Source organism: Atractosteus spatula (genome assembly GCF_055471065.1).
Source record: "Atractosteus spatula isolate fAtrSpa1 chromosome 10 unlocalized genomic scaffold, fAtrSpa1.hap1 SUPER_10_unloc_9, whole genome shotgun sequence".
Taxonomy (NCBI): Eukaryota; Metazoa; Chordata; class Actinopteri; order Semionotiformes; family Lepisosteidae; genus Atractosteus; species Atractosteus spatula.
This window is the reverse complement of record NW_028296629.1, coordinates 261444-284379: the sequence shown is the minus strand read 5'-3', so window position 1 is coordinate 284379 and position 22936 is coordinate 261444. Positions and strand designations below refer to the sequence as shown.

Here is a 22936-nt window from a genome sequence, read left to right as displayed (position 1 = left end):
GGACAGAAACCCTAGAACCCGTTACAATAACAAAAGGACAGAAATATATGGGGATAATTTCGAAATCGCAAATATGAGATACCATAGCGCGGTTTTTTCTCACTCCCTGGCGGAAATGGGCTTCATTATTATGTGTATTCTTGATACATCACAAGGAGGTACTGTTCTCTTTATCGTAGCCCCGAACACCTCGTATGGAGTTTGCGTGAGTGAGGTCAGTAACGAGCTCGACCCAATCTACTGCTTTCATCCAAAACAGCCCTTTATTTGGCTTTAAACTCCACCTGTTACCCCTCACACTCAATGTTTCAGAAAAAGGTTTTAATTTAAGCTTTGCCCAGCAGAGTATTTGAGCAGAGAAAATGAATAGAAGCGCTATTCGCGCCAGTCTAGCACAGTAACCACTAACTCCAATAATAAAATAATAATAATAATAATAGCAGCGAAAAAATCCCGGCTCCTGCTTAAAAAAACAACTATTGAAATTGTACATCTCCAACACTGGCTGGAGACTTTGGGTACCCGGGCTCAGCGGTTATATAGGACAGGACTCGGCGAGTTGCAGGTGAAACTCATTGCTCTGCGCTCTCCATGCGGAATGTGCGTCTCCTCCCTCCAGACTCGTCACACCGCCTTCATACTCTACAGCGGGGGAAAAAAAACTCCCCTTTACTGTCTTCATACATCCCTCTTAAATCCCAGAAACACCGAAACTCCGGGGCGTTTCTGTGAGTCAGTACTGGGTTTTTCTGTTCGAGGTTACAAGCAGAAACAATAAAAGCGCTGAAAGCAGGAAGTTATTTCTGCTCTTAGGCATAAACGTGTAAAAATACATTTTCTGATTCCTAAAACCTAATAAAATCCATGTAAGTTTCCCTTTTGTTCCCAATGCACATAACTGAATATAAACCAGTCACTAGTTATGGCGCAGTTCTTACAACAAAGATACTTACATTACGAACTTTTTTTTCATACGAGCTCTTGCCGTTTTTAAATTGAATATTTTGTTTCAATTCGCTAAATCACACGAAACACCAGCAACACTCATCGTAAGCATCTGACCAATCACATTCCTGAATTTTAAAAGTATTAAGTATTTATTTTAAACTTTTTTTAATTTTATACACTTGTTTTACATATTCTTGCCATTTTTGGCATATTGTAAGTGGATTGTAACTTCAAAGTGATCATTCCTGAGCTTTATAACTGTGTATCATTTCTTTTAACCTTATTTTAATATTTTTTAATTATTTTTGCATTTTACAGAACGTTTTAAATATATTGTGAGCATTTTAGCATAATTTTAAAATAGGACTATCAATGCTCCTGACTTTTAAACCTGTATTTCTTCTGACATTAATCTCTCCACCTGCAGATGAGGAGGGAGGTATTTGATTTTAAATTTGTTGATTTGGGGGGGGGAATGTACATGAATTTCCTTGTGTGTATCACCAGTGGGAAACTTGGCATTTTTGGATGAATTGCAATCTATACTGCAAGGCCTTAAGACTGATATAGTAATGACTGGAGATTTAAATAACACATTTGATACATCACACAGGAACAGCATAACATCTAAAATGGCAGAACCCTCTAAATCACTGAAAAAATTCAGGCACATTCATAATCTATAAGATGTTTGGTGGTTACTGTGTCCTGCTTCCCTTTCATATTTTTTAGTGTGCACGAATCTGTCCCTCTTCTTTTACTAGTTTTTAAGGAATATTCTGATATCTCTGATTACAAGATCAAGCCAGAAAAAAAATGATGACAATTAGTAGGAAGAAAGATACAGTACAATGTATTGAAAATGTATCAGGATGGTCAGGAGGCGCGCTGCGAGAATGTCCTGCCCTTAGGAGCCTTTCTGCTCCTGGGCCGTCCTTCCCTGGAATTCTTTAGAATAGTCTCGCACCCCTGGAATTCTCCTTAGAAATTCTCCTTCTGGGAGCTCTGTGTTGCCTGTTTTTACCTGGAGGAACTTCAGCTCGTTCATTGGCTGAAAGTTCCATGGGCATCAGAGTCCCACGTGGGTTACTCGGCCCTACCAGTCCCTGATTGGTTGATCAAGGTGAGATGTGAGTCACTTACTCCTGACACTTAGGAATGCAGTCCAGATGTCCATCTGGCACTCCCTAGACAGATAGGCGCCAATGGATGACCATTGATCATGATAGCCAGGCTTAGCTAAGTGCATCCCCATTTGGGAGCTGTACCTTATCAAAAGAAAACATCTTTAAATCAGCCTGCATGAATACTGTCTCTGTGGCTGCACCACAGATTTGAATAGAGAGATGGGGCCTTATTTGGGAAAGCACAGCAACACTTAATTCTGTCTTATTAACAAGCATTGCCGCTACAATTAGTAGGAAGAAAGATACAATGTATTGAAAATGTAATATGTTTTAAAGGATTAAAGGGAAAAGAAATACTTTATCTACGCAAACTAATTCAACTGAGCTCCTCTAAACAATATAGCCTGAAGAATTGCCAAAGCACAATGTATCAATTTGGGTGACACTGGGGGAAAAGGATCACAACATTGAGAACCACAAGGCTTATTTTCAACAGCAAACATTGTGCTTGAAAATATTTGACAAAAAAAGGAATATTACACGCACGGAAACCAATATTTACCACTAGGGTAGAATGCAGCATAGAACAGTTGAGGTTGACTTGTTCACAGTGAACTGTCCTCCAGCGATAGTCAGCTGTAATCACCGACGCAGACATGATGTTAATACTCTGACAGCACCTTGGCTGATTTGGTTAAAGTATTTTCCCCCTGGTTATAAAAACGTCTCAAAATTCTGACACTGAGGTGTGAGACACAATGTAACAGGCTCTCATAATCCCAAAGTACAATAAATTTTACTGTAGTGTTTTTTAAATTTGATCCTGTGAACATTGCATGTCCCTCCTTCCTCATTACCAAAACATCTCAATGTCACCAACAGTATGTACATTTGTTATTACAACACTTCACTGTTGCATTTCTGATTTGTGACGTTGTGAACATGGCATGTTAAAGTATATAGAATATCTAGATCAGAACAGGCTAAATGCAATTCATAGTGATTTATCATTTTCTTATTTTCTAAATGAAAAAAAATATTTTTTCAGTGATTATGACACTTCGGTATGATATAAAATATGCTTCAATGACAGAATAAATAATCATGGAAAAAATACCCACAGTGGTATTCATATTTGTGATTATAGGAATGTTAAATATCAGGTGAGTAGCTGTGTCAGCAAGCGTAGGCTGCAAAGGAACAAGTAAAGGACTATTCCTGCTGAAAAGAGAAGAAAAGAATCACAACTTGTTGGCCGTGGAGCCTTCTTCAAGTGTGAGAAAGACAGGGCAGTAAGCAAAGATAATTTTCTTTTTATCTTTGCTGACTACAGTTTATCTTTGATGACAACATCAAAGACATTAAGTAATTTTTACTGCTAACAGCTCCACATCAACTTCCTTTTATATCTAACCTCATCAGATCTCTCAACTCCCAACTCTTCCAGTTTCTCACTTCAGAGAAGGATAAAACATTCAATCATCCTCTACAGAGAAAAACCATCAACACCCCTACCACCTCCACAAATCCTAACCTTGTTGTTACTATACCCTCTGACCTTTCCCTTTCAACCCTTTGCATCCTCAGCTGACATATTTTAAAATTACAATAAATTATGTTTAAATTTAAGGTAAATATGTCAAAATATCAAAATCCAACTGCACAGTGCTATCGTAACAATGCTTGTCAAGTTCTCAAACAAACCTGCATTGTATTTTTAATATATTTCAGCAGAGGATTCAACTGGAGTATAAATGACGATTCGACGATCATTTTTCTTGGGTGAATATGGTTTTCTGGGGAGTTACGATGTTGGGCATTATTGGACATTTCCTGGTGATCCTGACACGTGTAAAACACTCGCATTTGTTGCAAATATTAAAATGGCTATGGTTTCGCTGAGAAATCCAATCGAACGAAGACAATATTTACATCGCCAAAGAAACTCGTCCCTGGGTGGAATCGAACCACCAACTTTTTGGTTAACAGCCGAACGCGCTAACCGATTGCGCCACAGAAACTGACATGTCGGTTTTTCTCTCGAATCACAAATTCCCGATTAAAAAAAAAAAATCTCTAACCGTTTATTTTGCCAGCCGGTAATATTTCTTCTGCAGTGATAACCAAGAATTGGATTTCATTTTCCGCAAGCTGTGTGAATTTAATCAAAAATAAGTTTTCCAGAAAGGAAATGAACACATGCATTTAACGAAAACAAGCCCTTTGTGAGTGCCCAAAATGGTACGTTCTGTACTACAAGAAAGGAAGAAAGACACGGCTGGGATTTGAATTTGGTTTTTTTGTTTCATAAAGAGGCGCTTTAACCAACCAAGCTACGGTGACAGGACAACCGTCACCTTTTACAGCCACTTGGACACACCGCTCTGAGACATCTGCGTTTAGTAAGCGCTGAACCTGCTCTCAGAGCAAATTGCCTCTTTTACATAGCAGCCCCGACACTGAGAAACGAAGAGAACTGGCTTTAATCTGGCATTTTTCATGTCCAATGCGTTTGACATCTCCCAAGGGCGACAGAGTTCTTTTGCGACACTATTTCTTCTTCTTTTTTCTTTCTGTACGCTTTGATAAAAACGAAAAATCGTGAAAAGGGAAAAATGTACTTTTTTTCATAGAGAAAACGTGCACCAGGAAATGTGTTGAGAAGAAATGATTTAACATGATACGTGACCTAATTTATCGGAGCAATTGCTCACCTAGCAAGGTCTGGAGAGGTTGGAGAGTCTGGTGGATGTGATAATTATACGGTGTTGTGGAAGAAAACAGTCTTTCTCTGAATTCTCAATCAATCGGAATTTCAGTGCGAAACATAAAACCCTTGTCATATTTAAAGAGATTATATTTTAAAACTCATAAAAATCAGAAAACACATGTTTTTCACTTTGAAATTTTAGACGGAGCGGTGCATTACTAGTAGCGGCGCTGAGCACACTATGGGGGAATTCAGGTTATGTGAAATGTCAGCGGTTTAATAAATAACGCGTCTGATTTCGGATCATAAGATTGTAGGTTCGACTTCTACCTGGCTCGTGTAAATTATATTCAAGCTCCTCAGTAATAGATGTCTATTATGTAATGAACCGCACCTGAAAGCAAACGTTGGGTCTGTTTCCTTTGTTTTCCAGCATGAAATAGCAAATCGTTACAAAAAGCACCTGCAAATGTACAATAGCGTTTTTTTTTTCAAATTACATTTTCAGGCTTCAGACACTTTTTTAATAAAACAAAAGTGTCCGGAAACTCATTAACTTTCAGGTTTGATTGAACCTGAATTAAAAGAAGTTATCTGAAACTTCCGGGATTCCATTCTCTGATGCAGCTGTCTCTAAAGTTGGACGTGATGTTTAGCAGATGTGAACGGTGCCTTTTCTCTTGTGTTCAAGGCTATTCGCTGTGTGAGCTCCACACTGCGTGTCCTGTACTGCTCTATTTTGTTTAGATTATCTATGTGGTGTACAGATAGAACTCAACTGCATGGTGTGAATTCCGTGTTCAGGACCAGCAGAACCTGAAAAACCAATAGCTGACACGCAGCTTCCTGATCTGGAATCAGACGCGCTACCGTTGCGCCACGAGTTCACATCTGTCAGCGCCTTTGAATTCCCCAAAGGAGACAAAAAAAAAATCCGTTAAGAGCGCCGCTCTTCCGAAGAGAGTCTCTTCTTCCCAGACCACATTTTATTCTTCCTGCGCAGCTCTTGTGCAGGTGTTGTTCTCAATTACAGATCCAGGAACACTGATTTTTTTTCCTATTTTTTTAAATTAAGTACCCCATGGTGCAACGGTAGCACGTCTGACTCTAAATCCCCAAGTTCATTTTCAAAGTATATCGGAGTCAACTGATACTGATCAGGTTCTGCTGCTACTGAACCCGCAGTCTTCACCTTAAAGTTCAATTCCCCAAGCCTTTTGACCTTATATGTCCATCCCTTCTCGTCAAAACTCGTATTTCCACAGGGTACCCTCCAGAAATCGCAGTATAGAATGAAAAAACTCCAGTAGATCTCGGCCGCTGTTGGTGATTTTCATTTAAAAATAAATGAATCTCTGGAAATTTTACGGAGTGTATCACTTTCACCGAGACCGAGAAGTGTTAGCTGTACATGAGTCTTTGTGGTTCGGTTGTTAACCAAAAGGGTGGTGGGTTGAGCCCTCCCAGGGACGCTATGAGCCTTTTAATGTACACACCCGTCTCACTTTAACTCCACGGCCGGTCTTGTACCGCAATCAAATACAGAGCCCGTAGGAGGCAGTAAGCCCGCGTATATAGCTCACTGTGTGTATAATGAAGAAGCAGAGGTTAGTTTCTCATCTGCGCGTAACAGAGCCTTACGCAACTCGTACTGTACGAACAGCTAGAGTTTGATCCCCGCACGGGCTATTAGTTGAAAGGCCATTGTAAATGACGTGTAAGAGATTTATAGATAGATACTTTATTGATCCCGTGAGGGAAATTAATAAAGCTTATCCAGCTGGCGTTTATGTTTCACACTAAATTGCGATCTTGAAACCAAAATAATTAGAAATATGGAACACAACCGTTGTTCCCCAAGAAGGAAAGCTGTTTAACACTGTCGTCACTCCTTTTTATTTAACCCAGATTGTGAAGACAACTCTGCCCTATCAAAGGAAAATGTTGCACAAAAGTTGGAAAGCACACTCTGAATCCATCTGTACTGTATACTTGATTTCCGCGATCCGTTCAAGGCTGCTTGGTGCTTCGCTAGCGAGTCATTTCAGGGAAGAAACTCAGTTTAGAGAACTACTGGTGCATTTTCACTCATTGAATTTGATCTTTGTACTCTCTTTTCATTCTCAGCTATAATATTTCAAAATTACAGTTCGGATTTGTTGGAGAACTTCACAGGCATTATTAAGTTAGAACTGTACAATTGTATTTTAATATCTTGGTATATTTACCTTCATTTTAATATGGATGTAACCATAAATGTTGTACTTTTGTCGTACTTTTTAAAACATTTTAACTGAGGACGCACGACGACTATTATACCATGTGATACATGCAAGACATCTGTAAACGAAGATGTAATTACAGTCAAATTGGCAATTAACAGAAAACCACAAGTTGTATAATATTATTTCTCTATGTCGATGATTAGTTGAAGGATTTGAAGAAACTATATATTATTCCTCGATATCGATGATCAGTTGAAGGATTTGAAGAAACAGCAGCGATAGCAGCTGATTTTGGTTTTGAACCCATCTTTACACCTCAATAATCCATTTGTCCTCGAAAAAAGAAAAGACAGGCATGTTTTGAGTCTCATAATGATCATATTCTCGATCCAAAGAAACGTATAAATTTGATTCCTTCCGTAGTATTTTGGATTTTCTTACAATGATCTCACGAAGTATTGCCAGGATCTATATCTAGCGTTCGGTACCGATAAAACTGCTGATATTGATTGAGTAGAAATCTATGATGTATTGACAACTTTATCTGAAGCGAGAAGTCCTAGAACACTGCCTATGATGTGTTAGGATTCATACCAAGATATACTTTTTGTTTTCAACCCAAAATGCTGCTATTGCATTACACATTATATGAACATTACCAGGTTTGGTAGCTTCTCTGCGCGATTTTTCAAAACTGAAACTAATTACAAAATTACTTAAGATCAACCATGACAAAAACATATAAATCAGGACTAATATTAATATCAACTGATGTTACTACAGAAAAAAACTACAGTTAAAATTTAACTGAAATATTAATAAGACTATGCAAGCCTAAAAAGTAGAACAATTAAATTTATATAACTTTTTTTTGAGAAATGGGCTCACACACCGGAAGACACTAACGTTTCTCTTCGTTAGAGTATGTGAATAACAGTTTAACTAAAAATATTTCGAGTCCAGAGGGAGGACTCGCTCGCTGAATGATCTCTCAAGAAATCCCTGGTAAGATTCAACAGGTGTTTTCTTCAACAGCCACTAAAAGTCTGATGACCTTCTCTGGATTTTCTGAATATGACGTTAAATTAGTTCAAATCATTTGGTAGTTAACAGAACGAAATGCTTTGGAGGTACATTTAAAACAGCAGAGCAACACTGTAGCACTTCGTGTGTGACTGAAATTAATTGTGTAAACCTGGCTCTCTATGAACACGAGCAAAGAGTTCTCACTCACCAGAAGATTGCGATGTGAGCACAGTAACATAAGACACCTGGAGATGCCGGGGATTAAACCCGGGACCTCATACATGCGAAGGATGCGCTCTACCACTGAGCTACATCCCCTAGCCTACCGATGATGGAACTGACGTAAAGATGTTCATATGTTTACTGAACACAATCCACCCTTCACGAAGAATGCTTGCAGTTTCCCACTTTCGCGTTTCTTCTACTACAAAGTAAATTAATGGGAATGAAGAAATAAGGAAGGGAAAATAATCGCATCGAAGCTTCCAGAGACTGGGCAAAATGAATAATTTATTTTTATATCCAGTCACATGGGCGACGGTGGTTGATTCTTCAACGGGGGGGGGGGGGGGGGGTGCGTTTTTCTACCTCCTTACTCGATTGTCTTTCAATTATGTTTTCCTTGAAACCTTTTTGCATCTTTTAAGTGCTTGCGATTAAATTACGCATAGAAAAACACCAGTACAGTTGATGTTCATGGACCGATGCACACAACTCCAGTGATAAAGCCCTGTCTGTAAATATTGTAGAAGAACGTTAAAGGGCGAAACAACGCTCCAACCACGTGAATGGTAACAAGAAGGATCGTGTTCTTATTTAATATGTGCTTTTGAATTGCCTTGTCAATACACACAGGCTTTAGAGATGGACAAATAATTTACAGTGGTGTTTGTAAACAAAGATGGAACATGTTATTTCTATACCAGGAAGAAAGGAGCAGACTCTTAAACTTTAAGAGGCGGAAACAACACCTCATCACAGCTAACACTAATTAAAACGACATCACAACAGAAGAGTGAAGCCTTGAGTGAATCAAATCAGTTTTTGTTGGTCGTCTGTGTCTTCATAACTTTGTAGGTGAGAGAGAGGATTGCGAAAATGTGCAGGTGCTTCTCAGAAGTGCGTTGGTGGTATAGGTTCCTTCAAATAACTGAGCCAGTGCATCCCAAATCTTTTCAAGATGATCTGTGATCTGGTAACACATCTCCTGAAACAAACATTCGAGGTAGGAAGCATGCTCTTAAACACCAAAACACTCAAAAAGGAAGAAGCAGATCTCTGTACACAAGACGGCAGTGCGATATTAGAATTTCTGAGTTCTTGATGGATTCAGGCTCCTTCTCAGAGGTCCTTGCTCGCCAAATAACTTTGCATCTGAGGAAGAGCACCACGGAATAAAACCCAACTCAACAAGCGAGCGCGTTGGTTGCTCTTGCTCTTAATGCAAGGAGCTGTTTTTTTTTTCCTCGCAATAATCATTATTAACCAGAAACAGCAGCACAGGTAGGTCGCATTTGTGATTATGTCACTTCTCTGCTTCAGCAAGGTCAATAAAAGACTCTGAAAGTAGTAAAGCAAAACTGAACTCAAAATCATATTAGGAATTCTGAGCGATATCTCCATACAGGTAATCCAATAAGAACGTTGAAATATTTGAATATCATCTCTCTGTATATTGCGCTGCTTTTTACCCAGAGTAAAACTATTGGATTGAAGGAATGCTAACTGCTGGGTTAAAATGTATAGTTGTTATTTGGAGAAATCTATAAACTCGTGATCTTTTATGTTTTAAAAGACAGCACAGGAAAAAACGACAGTGCTTATTATTTTCCGGAGATGGAGCACTGATGACCTATCCGAGCTAATTGATAAAGCCCACCCAGTGGATACACTAGCAGAACGTCAAAGAACATTCACCTTTGTATCCAAAGAAACCACAGGAACAACATCAGGAAGCACAATCAATTCCCCTTTTAAATCTTTCCTGTAAATTATGCTATGTGAATTCATGAAGTTAATCCTCTGATCTCTTTTGATCATGAACAAAGTATTTCTGATGGAGCGCTTTGTTAAAAGGTTTAATAAGCTTTTCCCCTGCCAACGATTCGGCGCTAAGAATTAAAAGTTTCACAGACAAAAGCAGCTCACCGCCACAGCCAATATTAAATGTGCTTGCCGGAACACTATCATGTGCACTGCCTCAAAAGTGATCTCGGCAGACGTTGTTCCCTACATAAAGCTGAACATGCCAAAGAGAATTTCTGTTGAGAAAACAAAATATTTCTTCTGCCTTGATGTTAAGCTGACAGCCTGTCTTTTAGAAAGTCTATCTCTAAGCACCTCCCGCAGCCTAACAAAAAGCGCTTTTACTGATCGTATTGCAGGTCTTAAAATACTAACATTTGGCAGCAGTGGGATTCAAACCCACACCCCAAGAGAGACTGGAACCTAAAATCCAGCACCTTAGACCACTCGGCCACACTACTGTCCTCCATCCTCATCTTTCTCACATTGCTGGCTTGGACTGGGGGGCATCAGCTCTTGTCGTCCGATCTAATGATATCATGACATGTGGAAGTGACTGCACCTTCATCTTCCGAAATGCTTTCAATAGCACAAACGCTACTTTCACCGGCACAAACGTAGCAATAACAAAGGAGGTGGGATTCATCCTTTGTGCTGTTTGTAGGGGTGCAACTCTACGGTGATGCAAGAACAAAAATCAAAATCCTTTGCTACTACTGTTGCTTTTTTCATAGTTTCTTCAAATCCTTCATTTGAACGTCGATTTTGAAGGATATTGATGATAATACCACATAAATTGTGGTTTTCTTGTGATCGCCAATTTTATTCACCAGCCTTTTTTACAGTTCCTTCTGTGTTTCACAAGGTGTAATAGCCCCCCTCGCATCCTCAGCTAACATATTTTAAAATTACAATAGATTATACAGCATGCATGTTTACATTTATATTAAAATTAAAGTTAATAAACCAGAATACATACAGTGCTATCCCAATAATTCTTGTCAGGTTCTCCAACAAATCTGCTGAGGGTGCAACAGGAGTATAAATGAATTTTCCCGCCAGCCATTCAAAGACCAAATTCCATGAGTGAACATTATTTTCTCAGACGTTGCCGGCATTGGACTTTGCCGGTGGTATTGAATTATGTCCACAACTGTTGTAGTAGTTCCTTCTTGAAGTTCGACATGTGCAAAGCACTCGTAATATCATAGGTGTTAAAGTTTCGCTGAGTCTAATCGACGTAATTGAAGCCGTTTTGTTATTCTGTTGTAAAAGCCGAAACCCGAAACAATAGTAGTGTTAAGAGGAAATGCCTCCTAACAGCTGACAAGCGCTCCTAGTTAGTGTCATGGTGTGTATCCCTGCCTATCATTGGGAGACGGGTAGCTTTTTTACACTCAAGATTCCAATCTTCAATGCTTTGTGTGAGAGCTTACATAACTTTCCTTTTCTCACATTTTCTGACGACTATTCCAAAGGTGCACCCTGTCAATTCCGAATACTTTTCAAAAATCTGCCTGCATGTTTGATTATTGTCATTTCATTTCGAAAAAGTTCAATATTGATCATAACTAAAGAATATAATGATCACGAACAAAAAAGGGATAAAGATGCGAGTCGATCTTGAATCACAGCTGGGTGACACGGGCTTCTGTTCTGATATGGTTGTACGAGAAACAGGAGGAATCGCCAATCTCCTATAGAACATGAGTTGAATCAGGAGTGAGCCATTTCGTATACTCGTGCATATGTCAACGCCTGACCTACATCGTAAAACTAACATTAAGTTGTCAGAGACATTCATTTATATACAAACAAGAGACAGACCAAGTAATAATTCTACATTAGTTCAGGTGGGTAAACCTGAACTAACTAATAAACGTATTAATAATTCTACATTAACGTGTCCTACACTGATCAGACTAATTGACATGGTCTGATTCAGAGCCTGTGCAGCTCGTGCTAATTACAGCAATGACAGTTCTGAACCCTCATCACCGAACTGAGCACAAGTTCAGCTGTTCTCCAGTTTTGTTACACATGTTTTTTTCATTGCAATTGAGTTCAGAGCTGGAGCTGATCTCCAGACAGTACAGTGTTTTGGGTAAGTTGTCGAAATTCGCATGAGACTGTAGACAACTTACCCAAAGTGTTTTCTATAGCTTTCAGGTGCAGTTCATTTATATAAAAGAATGTAAGTGGTATAAACTCAACAAGCCAGACGGCAGTCCAACCTATAATTTTCTGACGCGAGGCCTGACGCGTTATTCATTACACCACTGACCCTGCAATTGTAGTACTAAAAAAAACACGTTTTCTACATTTATGTCTGTTTAAAAATCACTCTAAAAAAGACAAAGGGTTTGTGTGTCGCGCTAAAATTCCGCTTCATTTCGAATGCAAATAAAAACCGTTTTGTTTCAAGAAATCATAAATTTGTCACATCCTTCATACTATACTTCTCTCTTGTATTAGTAAAGCATTTTGATTTAAACTGAACAATATATGAAAGGTTTCATCTATACACTTACACATAATAAGTATACGAATAAATACTCGAAAGAAGCCGCAGCTCAGGTATTAGAGAGATTTAAAATCGGATCGGAGGATTTAGAGTCCAGACTGCAAACCAACAGCTGACACAGGTCTTTTATAGAACCGTTTTGATTTCCTCTACTTTGTCCCCGTGACGTCATTGTCCTGCTCGCAGCCGAGCCCGACACACGTCTGGTTTCTGTCGCTGGGCGCACACCCTGCGGTCCATGCGGGTCCTGATACGCCAGTACAATGACGGGAACACTAAACTGTAAACAGGTGCCGTCCTTCGGCTGAGACGTAAAACCGAGGTCCTGACTCTCTGCGATCATTCAGGAGAATGGTGGAGGGGAGTCCCCATTACCTGTAAAGCGCATTGAGTGGAGTATCCAGAACAGCGCTATATAAGTGTAAGCAATAATAATAATAATTATTATTATTATGTAAAATGCAATAAAAAATAAAAAAAATATCAAACTTTGATTCAAAATAGATTAATGTAAAAACTGATAAAGCTAATGCTTTTTTCAGGGCTATATCTACTTTTTTTTTAAAAAAGCGAAGACTGTCGCGATTGTGAAAGTTAGAGAATGTGTACCAGCGCCTTCATATCGCGAGCGTCAATCTCGCCCGTAGCTGCGAGAAGGTTAAAAGCGCCCGAGTGAGCTGTCTTTCGTCAAAGTAATTGCCGGAGCAGTAGGACGCAGAGCACCATCCAGCAGCTGTAGACGGTGTTCGGGGAAAAGCTAATTCTGTTTTTAGCACAGGGAGTGAGAATGAGCTCAGTCCGGCTCCCAGCACAATCCATCCTGGTTTGGTTACAGTGCGTCTGAGGCTCTTTGGATCGTAACGTAAAAAAACAATTGCTCACATCTTGTGACTTCCACGACAGGAAGGAAAGATATCACTTAAAAAAATCAGAACTGAAGATTTGGATCCTGGGCCTCAATTTGATCAAATTATTAAAATAATAATTATCAAAATATCAGATTGTGTTTCTGCAACATTTCGTGCACAGTACGCCATTTTTATCTAAAACAGTCACAACGAGGGTTTACACGCAGTGTGGGGTATTTTCCCCTTTTATATTTTTGCCACTTTATATCGAACCTGTTATACTCCCAGAAGTGCACAGTAGCTTGTACTTAATAAAAATGAACAATTCACCGCTGGTATAAACAGATGTGTGCCGTGTTTGCTTTTGTAAGCATTTGTTTAAAAAATAAGTTCACAATACGATAAAAACACAGAAAGCACAAACTTTATAATACAACGATACAAAATCAATACCAAATCATTATGCCAATTAAGTAACTATCCTTTGAAAACAGAGAACACCTTTATATCTACAAAAAAACTTGACATTTGTATGAATTTTTGAATTACAACGCATGCAGTGTAGTCCCTTAATTCAAAGATCAGATCTTGGCCAAAACAAAACAATCAAACGTGGGCTGAATTCGGAACAGGAGCTTCTGCTTCGTCGTTTATTGAGCTTTTGATCAATGTCTGAATGAAACAGATTCACTTTTTTATCTCTTTGGTTAAGGTACAGAAAAGCACCTTCCTTCGCACCAGAATCGAACCAGCAACCTAAGGGTTGCCACTGATTCTACTACACTCTTCTGCTATACCAACTGAGCTATCGAAGGAATGTCAGATATCGCTCTCTGGCACATGCTGCCGAATGTAGTGAAATGTTCCGGGTGATTTAAATCCCACTCCGACATCAAGTTTCCAACTCGTTTCCTTAGTCTTGTTTACCTTGAATTTAAGCCACGAACCAGGATTCTACTGTATAAACTACCAGGGATATTACAAAATGTTTGATGGGGCATCAATCATTCCAGGCGGAAATTGACTCCTTTTTTTCTCGAGAGATCATATTAAACATTTCATTAGTATCGAGAGGAGGATCACCATGAGCCACAAAACAAACAGTTTCTTTCTGTCTTTATTATAAAGTAGCGTTTGTGCTACATTAATAATATTTTTGTGGAAATAAAGAAGTTGTAAATTTTAAAATTTATATTTGAATCGAAATGTGGTTTTGAGTTAAATATTAGCGTGTTCATGTAATTAGTTTGTGTTTGTCATTACTATATATATATTGCCATGTTACTAGAATTTGTAACTGAAGTTTACTAGTTGTGTTTTTTATGATGATTAGACATTTGTTGATTACAATATTGTATATAATCTATAATTTGAACTACATATTTTTCAGGTGTGAATAATTGTATATTTTAAGAATACATTTCTAAAATAAATCATTGGCTTTATTTTACTAGTTTCTACTCCTATAAAAATCTTTCTTTGATGTATAATAGACCTTTAACTATATATGTATTATAGTCTTCTAAATTTATCCGTATAATAGAACTCCAACCATTTATGTATAATAAACATATAATCATAGATGTCTAATTGACGTATAACGATATACGTATATTAGAATTTCATTCTAGACCAGTTACGGAGCACATTTACACGTCTAAGGTAAGCGTTTAATAGTCGTATATTCTACATCTTTTGCCCACTGGGATGTGCCGATTTTAACTTAGCAAACCAAGATACACATTTTCTAATGAAGCCTTAATTAAAAGACAGTTTGTTTCTCGAAAGCGTGTTATGTAAAAAAAGAGAAAAACGAAAATATATGGATGACAATCTTTCAAAGCTGAAGATTTTACTTTTGAAAAATTGACATTTTATGTATGCAGATGCATTCGCTGGTTTTAGTACTTTGCTGTACTTCCTGAATCATTTTCAGTATTATAAAGTGGGTGTAGATTTTTCTTTCAGGTTAGGACGCGAGTGTGTACATGTGATTGATTTTCGTTTCACTGATTCTCATTGAAGATTTGGGAATTAACGACGAAAGAATCAGTTGCCTCGGAAAGCAGAAGGTTTGGTTCTCAACGATATTGAAGACACGCCCATGTAGAGCAGCGGGTGATGTTTTGTACTATAAAAGACCAAGTGCTCAAAGTGACGTCTGCGTTTACCGTTTAGACTTTTCATCTTGGGCGCACTTTTAGAAAGCAAAGATAGAGCAGTTGTGTTGAATCACCCCATAACAGCTGTCAGCAGAGTGGCGCAGCGGAAGCGTGCTGGGCCCATAACCCAGAGGTCGATGGATCGAAACCGTCCTCTGCTATGTACAGTTTATGCACGATTGATAAGGACACCATCAATTTAATGAAGTGCATTAAAACTGTTTTTTTCTCTTGTGTGTATGCAAGCTTTACACTTAAGGTACTCTTTCATCTTTACCAATAGCAGATGCCCAAGTGTATCTTTGGTTGTTCTGCGATCTTTCATAGCTTCCTCAATTCCTTCAAATGAACATCCATATCAAAGCAATTATGTATATATATTACAATTAAGGTACATATTAAAAATATCAACACACATTTGTATAATGCTCATTTAATAATGATTGTCAAGGATTGTCAGGTTCTCCAACAAATCTGTGTTCTAATTTTAAAATATTTTTGCTAAGGATACAACGGGTGTATAAATGAATTCTCCCAACAGCCAGTTAAATTCCACACGTGAAGATGGTTTTCTTGGACATTGACTTAGGTACTTAATTGTTTACTTGTTGTAGTTGCACACGAGTAAAACACGAAGATTTCCTGCAACATTCAAGAGGGTTTGCAAAGAAATCCCTTCAATTTTTAGCGGAGATTATGTTTAAATCATCACAATCTGAAGCGCATCCCTGAGTGCGTTTGACCCACCAGCCCTTTGTTTAACAGCTGCACAAGGACACATTCCCGTTGCTTTTCACAAATCACTGGCATTTTTTTGCAGCATTTTTTCTGTCCTGAGAAGCAAGATTTGTATTTTATCTTTCAGAAATTGTATGAATTTCTTGAAGTTCAGAAACAACTTGTTCCAGTAAAGAAATGAACACTTGCTTCAAAGTAAATCAAGACGTATGTGTCTCTTGCTGTATGTGCTCTTATCTGTCCATCTCTCTCTCCTCTTCTCTCACTCTGGCAGTCTGTGCAGAGTATCTGAAGGAGATGTAAAACCACTTGGAAAAGAAGAAAAATTCTCAGGAAAATTCTCAGGCAGAATAAAAAAATTATTTTCTTCTCAGTCAGATTCACAGCTCAGACAGGATCTCAACTCCGTACTGCTCTCTATCCTCACAATCCCGAACCAGAAGATATTCAGACAATCAGTGCTGCTATATGAACAATATCAGACAGAACAGCCTGGACTCATGTCACATTTCCCCATTTTATCCTTCCTCCCAGCCCTCTTAGAGACATAAAAGAGCTCCTGGTTCTCCTCTCTGTGAACTGGGCTCAGGGGTCACTGATTTGGCAGTTGTGGGTTCTGATCCAGGTCGAAAGCAAGATGGTTCTATTAACGCTTTCCAGAACTTCCAGCCCTTCAGTATTACTTTCTTTACTGTATGTCAGCCTCCCAAAATGTTTATAAATGTTTTATAACACATATGACTGTGGAATTATCTTATTATTTATATATAGTATTTATGTAATAAACACCAATAGTGACACTATGATCAGTATATTGATTATTTGTAGCCGATGGTCCGATGGTCGTGTCTACAATAGTGACCATTTGACCAGTCTGTAGCTCTGAGCAGTGGGACTCAGATCACACAGATGACCTGTCTGTGTGTGATTCCATACCAGTCCTGGGATTCAGCTACTCTCACAAATGTCTCATAGACCGTCTTATAAATTTACAATTAGATGAAGACATGTAACAGTTTTACAGATAATTTTAATAATCAGACAGTAGTTTTGGCAGTGGATACATCTCCACATGGGAGAAAGAAACTGAAATATATGTGCTCACTGTAAAGTAGGAAGAGGTGGTCAGACAAGCAAAACAACTTTGCAGATAATGTGAAGTGACATTGTTTTGTGTCAATCTGCTCACAGATTTCACTTCATGTGCCTTAAGCTGTGCAATTTGTATGGTTGTTGAATGAGATTGATTTCTTCACAAGCCCAGTCAATTGCCAGTGGAGAGCTTGCCGACGCACACCTTCATGAAGACTTTCTTTAAGATTTCATTGTCACGTTGCCTCCTTTGCATATAATAGTAGCTCCGACACTAAGAGAAAGGATGAGAAATGGCGTTTATCATGCGATTGCAGTGTTTGTTTCTTGTGGCTGCTGTTTCATTTTCAACTGTGGACTCTTAAGAAGTCCTTTATTTGACTTGATCAACACTAATCCCTAGAGGATTTTGAAAGGTTGAATCAAAATGTTACATGACTCTGGTGGGACTCGAACCCACAACCTTTGAATGACTTCATTCTATCAAGGTCTAGAAGTCCAATGCACTCTCCATTGCGCCACAGAGCCAACCAATATGTAACTCTATAAAACAGCTACAGAAAGCTGTAACTCATGCTTATCCCGTTGTCTTTAAATTAAGCTCCATAAATATTGACAATGAGTGGCCTGTTGTCTACGAATAGATACCGCTGGGATTCGCACCCAGGGTCTCCTGGTTTTTAGTGAGGCGTCTTAACCAGCTAAGCCACGGTGCCAAACCTACTAAATGTTATCCACAACTTCAAACACCTGTGAGAAACGGGCAACTGCAGTGTTACGCCTGCTGGCTCAACAGATAATCCTTTTCGAACTTTAAGGAGAGGATTTCTTTGTCAATTCAATTAAACATTTTAGAAATGCTGAACGATTGATGTGTTTCACGCGCAGAAATATTTTATCGTTACGTACTTTTTCTGTGCAGTTAGTTCTCCTTCAACTCCGCCCAACAACAGAGGTCGTTTTTAATACAGGAGTAAAGGCTCATTGCACATCAGCAAAACATCACGTACAGGTTTAGGGAGAGCGACATCAGTGATTGGAAGGTTGGAAGTTTCGGGTCACTTTTTTATTATAGATTCAAGCAGCCCTGAATACCTTTTCAAGAAACATTTCAGAATCCCAGTCACGTCCAGTATGATTGCTACACAGGTCTACAGTATACAATCAGAATACTGTTTGTGCATTATATAAAACACACCGCCCAAAGCATTTCTAAAACAGGAATTACATGTTCCTGAATGCGCCCTCCTTTATAAATAAAATAAAGGGTCTGAAGCCTGCTCCAAAGAAGCACTATATTCAGAGCTGACAAAGATGTGATAGGAAACATCTCGGAAAACGAAGATGCAGTCATTTCCACACGTTGCACAACAAGAGCTGAACCCACCCGACGTTCTCCAAAAGAGTAAGGTGTTGGGAGTGTGGCTGGGTGGTCTAAGTGCTGGGTTTGTGCTCCATTTTCTTCGCTGGGTTAGGTTTGAATCTTGCCGCTGCTAAGTGTTGGTGGGTTAAGACCTTCCTTCTATTGCGACTTCAATGGGTAAAAGCTTTGCTTGACAATCTGTCGAGAGACTGAACTAGGTGTTTCAAGATAGTCTTTGTCAGCTTAACATCAAGGCATAAAAAAGCCTCATTTTGTGTTCCCAACAGCAATGCTCTTTGGTCCCTTCAGCATTATGCAGGAAACATCTGCCGTGATCACTTTTGAGTCAGTGTGAATCGTAGTGTGCCGCAATTGTTTTTAAAATTGGTTCTGTAGGCATGGTGCATTTGTCTGTGAAACTTGAATGCTGTGCTTTTTCACGCAGAATCATCGGCAGGAGCAAAGCTTATTCAATCTTTGCGCACAGCGCTCCATCAGAAATACTTTGTCCAAGTTTTGAAGAGATTGTGGGATTCTCTGCACACGTTCACATCTCGTACCTCAGACAACTCCACCATTCGATGGGAAATTGATTCTGCTTCTTGCAGTTGTTCCTGTGGTTGCAGTAGTTACAAAGTTGCACTTTCCTCCACCTTCTGCTATAGTATTCACTGGGTGAGCTTCATCATTTGGCTCAGAAAGGTCAACTGTGCTTCGGAAAAAATCAGCTGCAGTGTCGTTATTTTGTCGGTGAGTATGGCTGTCTTTTAAAGCACATGAAAAACACGGGTTTGTGGATTTCTCGAAATAGCAATGAATTCAGTTGTGCAGTGCTTTACTGCTTTCAGAGGGTCTTTTATCGACGCTGCTATAGTAGAGAAGTGACATAATCACAAACGCAACCATTTGTGCTGGCTGTTTCACTAAGTATTAAGCTTTTTCAACTATCACATGATTTTAACTAATTTAACATCATCTCCAGGAGAGCACCTCACACTGCTCACTGAGCTGATGTACAGTATGTGCCCATTTCTCAAAAATTAAATATCATCTGAACTGATTTTTTCTATTTTAAATGCTTTCCTATTCTTTTAATATTTCAGTTAAATCTTGAAGTACTTTCCATTGATATTAATCCTAGTCCCGATGAACGATTCTGGGACATGGTGTACCTTGAATAATGTTCTTATAGGTTTCAGTTTGGAAAAGTGCGCTCTCCAGAAGCTACCAAAACCTCTAATGGTCGCACAAAGCTTAATGCAATAGCAACGTTTGGGGTTGAAAAAGAATATTACTTGCTATGAATACGAACACTGTTACAGGAGGCGCATAAGAACTATTTTAGCTCAGATCATCAATTTATCTTACATTTCTACTCCATTAATATCGCTATTGAGTGCTAAAGGTAGGTCCTGGCAATACTTCATGAGATCTTCTTAAGAAAACTTAAAAAAATATATTTCCAGTGCTGAAAAAAAAGTAAAAAATACCGATTATGTGCAACTGATAAAATCTCTTTTCCAGGGATGTTGTAGCCACATGCAAATGACTTTATCAGCTTTAAAAGTTTATTTTGCATTTATAAGACGATCAGCATGAGTAGTATAAAGCGACACCTTTCTTCAAACTTTTGACAGGTACCACGCCCCCTTTTCCAGCCAATGGTCGTCCGCGGTGGTTAATGTCCCGCCCCCTTGTCAGCCAATGGCGTGTTGTTATTTGTGCATGTCCCGCCCCCTCAGGAGCCAATGGTGTGGGTCGGAACTCCCGCCTCCCCCCGGCCGGTCGGTCCGGAGCCTCAGGGTCCCAAAACCCCAAGGCGGCGCATCCCTCGCTTTAGGTGTGTGAAAGTGTGTATTGGTTTGGAAGGGGACCATGTCTGCCGCGGGGTTGAGTGCGCTCTATTATAACCCTAGGAAATCGGGTAGTTACGGCGGCGCGGGGATTCTGGTGCGGGCCGCGAGATCCCGGGGTGTGAGCGGCACCAGCCGCGGCCGGGTGGTCGAGTGGTTGTCCGGCCAGACTGCTTATACGCTGCACAAGCCGTCTCTCAAAAGCAGCAGGGGTGTAAGCACACACACAAACACTGACTGCGTAAAGTCTCACGGACAAACACCATGTGAAATGTGAACCGCTTTATTTCAACAGGGGGTTTTCAAACACAGAAACAGAGCAGCAGCACTTTTTACACAAGTTACAGACTCCAGTTTGCAAGTATGTGAAATGTGAACCGCTTTATTTCAACAGGGGGTTTTCAAACACTGAAACAACGCAGCATACATGCGTTACCGGCTCCTGTTTGCATTCAACAATTAAATGTTGGTGCGGAAAATTAGTTCGGTACACGTAACCACCACCCCAACATTGCTGAGAAACTTTGCGGCATCTGAATAAGCATTCATAACCCCCTTCCGCTCCCTGTGTCTAAAGCCATGCGAACCACACTGGGCGATCCAATCTAGCAGGGCAAAAAAATTTGCCTGCGTAATCAGTGGGATGGTGTTACCACAGGTTCTGTGCAAAACATGCTGTATTTTGGAATACACACTGTAGAAACCCCAGGCTTCCTTTTCTGATCTGAAAACATCAGATCTGCAATAATTTAGAGCAGGTATACGCAATGTTCTTTCCAACACTATTTCCTGTACAAATTCTTGAGAGGTAATGTGAATATTGGGTGGTAGAATCCACCGTGGTACGACAGACATCACTTAACTCTGCTTTTGTTTTGAAGGCAACAACGCCTCAGGACCTCGTGACCTTCAAAAAGGGGGGATATGTAGCGGCAATACTTGTTAATAAGACAGAATTAAGCGTTGGTATGCTGTCCTAAAGGAGGCCCCATCTCACCCTCCATCTCTGTGGTGCAGCCACAGAGAAAGTATTCATGCAGGCTGATTTAAGATGTTTTCTTTTGATAAGGAACAAGCTCCCAGACGGGGACACACTTAGCTAAGCCTGGCTATCATGATCAATGGTCATCTATTGGCGCCTATCAGTCTAGGGAGTGCCGAATGGACATCTGGACTGCATTCCTAAGTGTCAAGAGTAAGTGACTTATATCTCATCTTGACCAACCAATCAGGGACTGGCAGGGCGTGGTAATACCACGTGGGTCTCCAATGCCCGCCAAACTCTCAACCAATCAGCACACATCTGGGTCTTGGTCAAAAAGGGAGAGCAAGCTCAGATCGGGGCTCTCCTTGGCCATTTTCACGCATCCTCAGAGACAATCACGTGACAACTGCTGTTGTCTGCAAAAGGACTTGGACTTTGTTCTAAGCGCGAGGCCGAGGATCCCGTACGTACTCAGAATTCTACCAACGTGAATGCTCCGCTGGATCAACGGCAGCCTACAGTTGGACCCTCATCGACAACCTGAATAGCTTATTCAGAAGCAGTGCTGGACCGGGGAACGAACCAGCTTCTTACCAGGCAAAAGAGTGACTTGTGAGGACTCGCGGTCACACTCTGTGCATAGAGACTTTCTACTAGCCAGCCGGACTGCTGGTAGATCCCCTCGGAGCAACGACTGCCCTGCGCGCCGCAGTCAGATTCCTCCGCCCGTCCTACTCCAAGCTGCACCTCGACTGGTTGGCCGGTAGCCAGAGGACGCTGACACAACGCCCATTGGACAAACGCTGCAACAGAGCCTGTCAGCTGGTTTGGTGTTCGTGCCGGGAAATTCCAAATCCATACACAGTGGATAAGTAAACCCCATGTTCTACATTGCGTCTCGAGAATTCAATTGTACCTCAACACAAGTTGTTATCAATTTAATTTATGAGTAATGTATTTACTTCCGAGTTTAGAGTAACAGTGGGTAATAACACTGATTAGCGATTTGGTAACCGAACGATATATATTGACATATATTCTCTGTTGTGTATCTCTTTGTGTTTGCATCTCTTCGAGATTATATACCTTGTATATTGATAACCCTCACAGTAAGGTCTGCCTCTCGTATCCAGGCAGACTAGTATATCTTTGGTGCACAATTGATATTAATAAATGTATCTCGTGTATTGAACCCGTGTGTGTGCGTTGTTAGTTGTTCTGACGATTGATTTTCTAAAAGCTACAACGAACAACCTCGTGATTACTGTTACAATTAATAATTGTCTCCGTAAAACCATCAAACCACTACA

General features: G+C 39.8%; 2 non-coding genes across 2 annotated transcripts; both read right to left on the bottom strand.

The window, feature by feature from the left end:
• Positions 1–8282: 8282 nt before the first annotated feature.
• On the bottom strand, positions 8283–8354 carry trnaa-cgc (transfer RNA alanine (anticodon CGC)). Its single transcript has one exon. It is a non-coding gene; the product is annotated as a tRNA-Ala (tRNA).
• Positions 8355–17860: 9506 nt separating this feature from the next.
• Positions 17861–17953, bottom strand: trnar-ucu (transfer RNA arginine (anticodon UCU)). The gene is made up of 2 exons: positions 17917–17953; positions 17861–17896 (listed from the first exon to the last, which is right to left on the bottom strand). It is a non-coding gene; the product is annotated as a tRNA-Arg (tRNA).
• Between the last annotated feature and the right edge of the window lie 4983 nt (positions 17954–22936).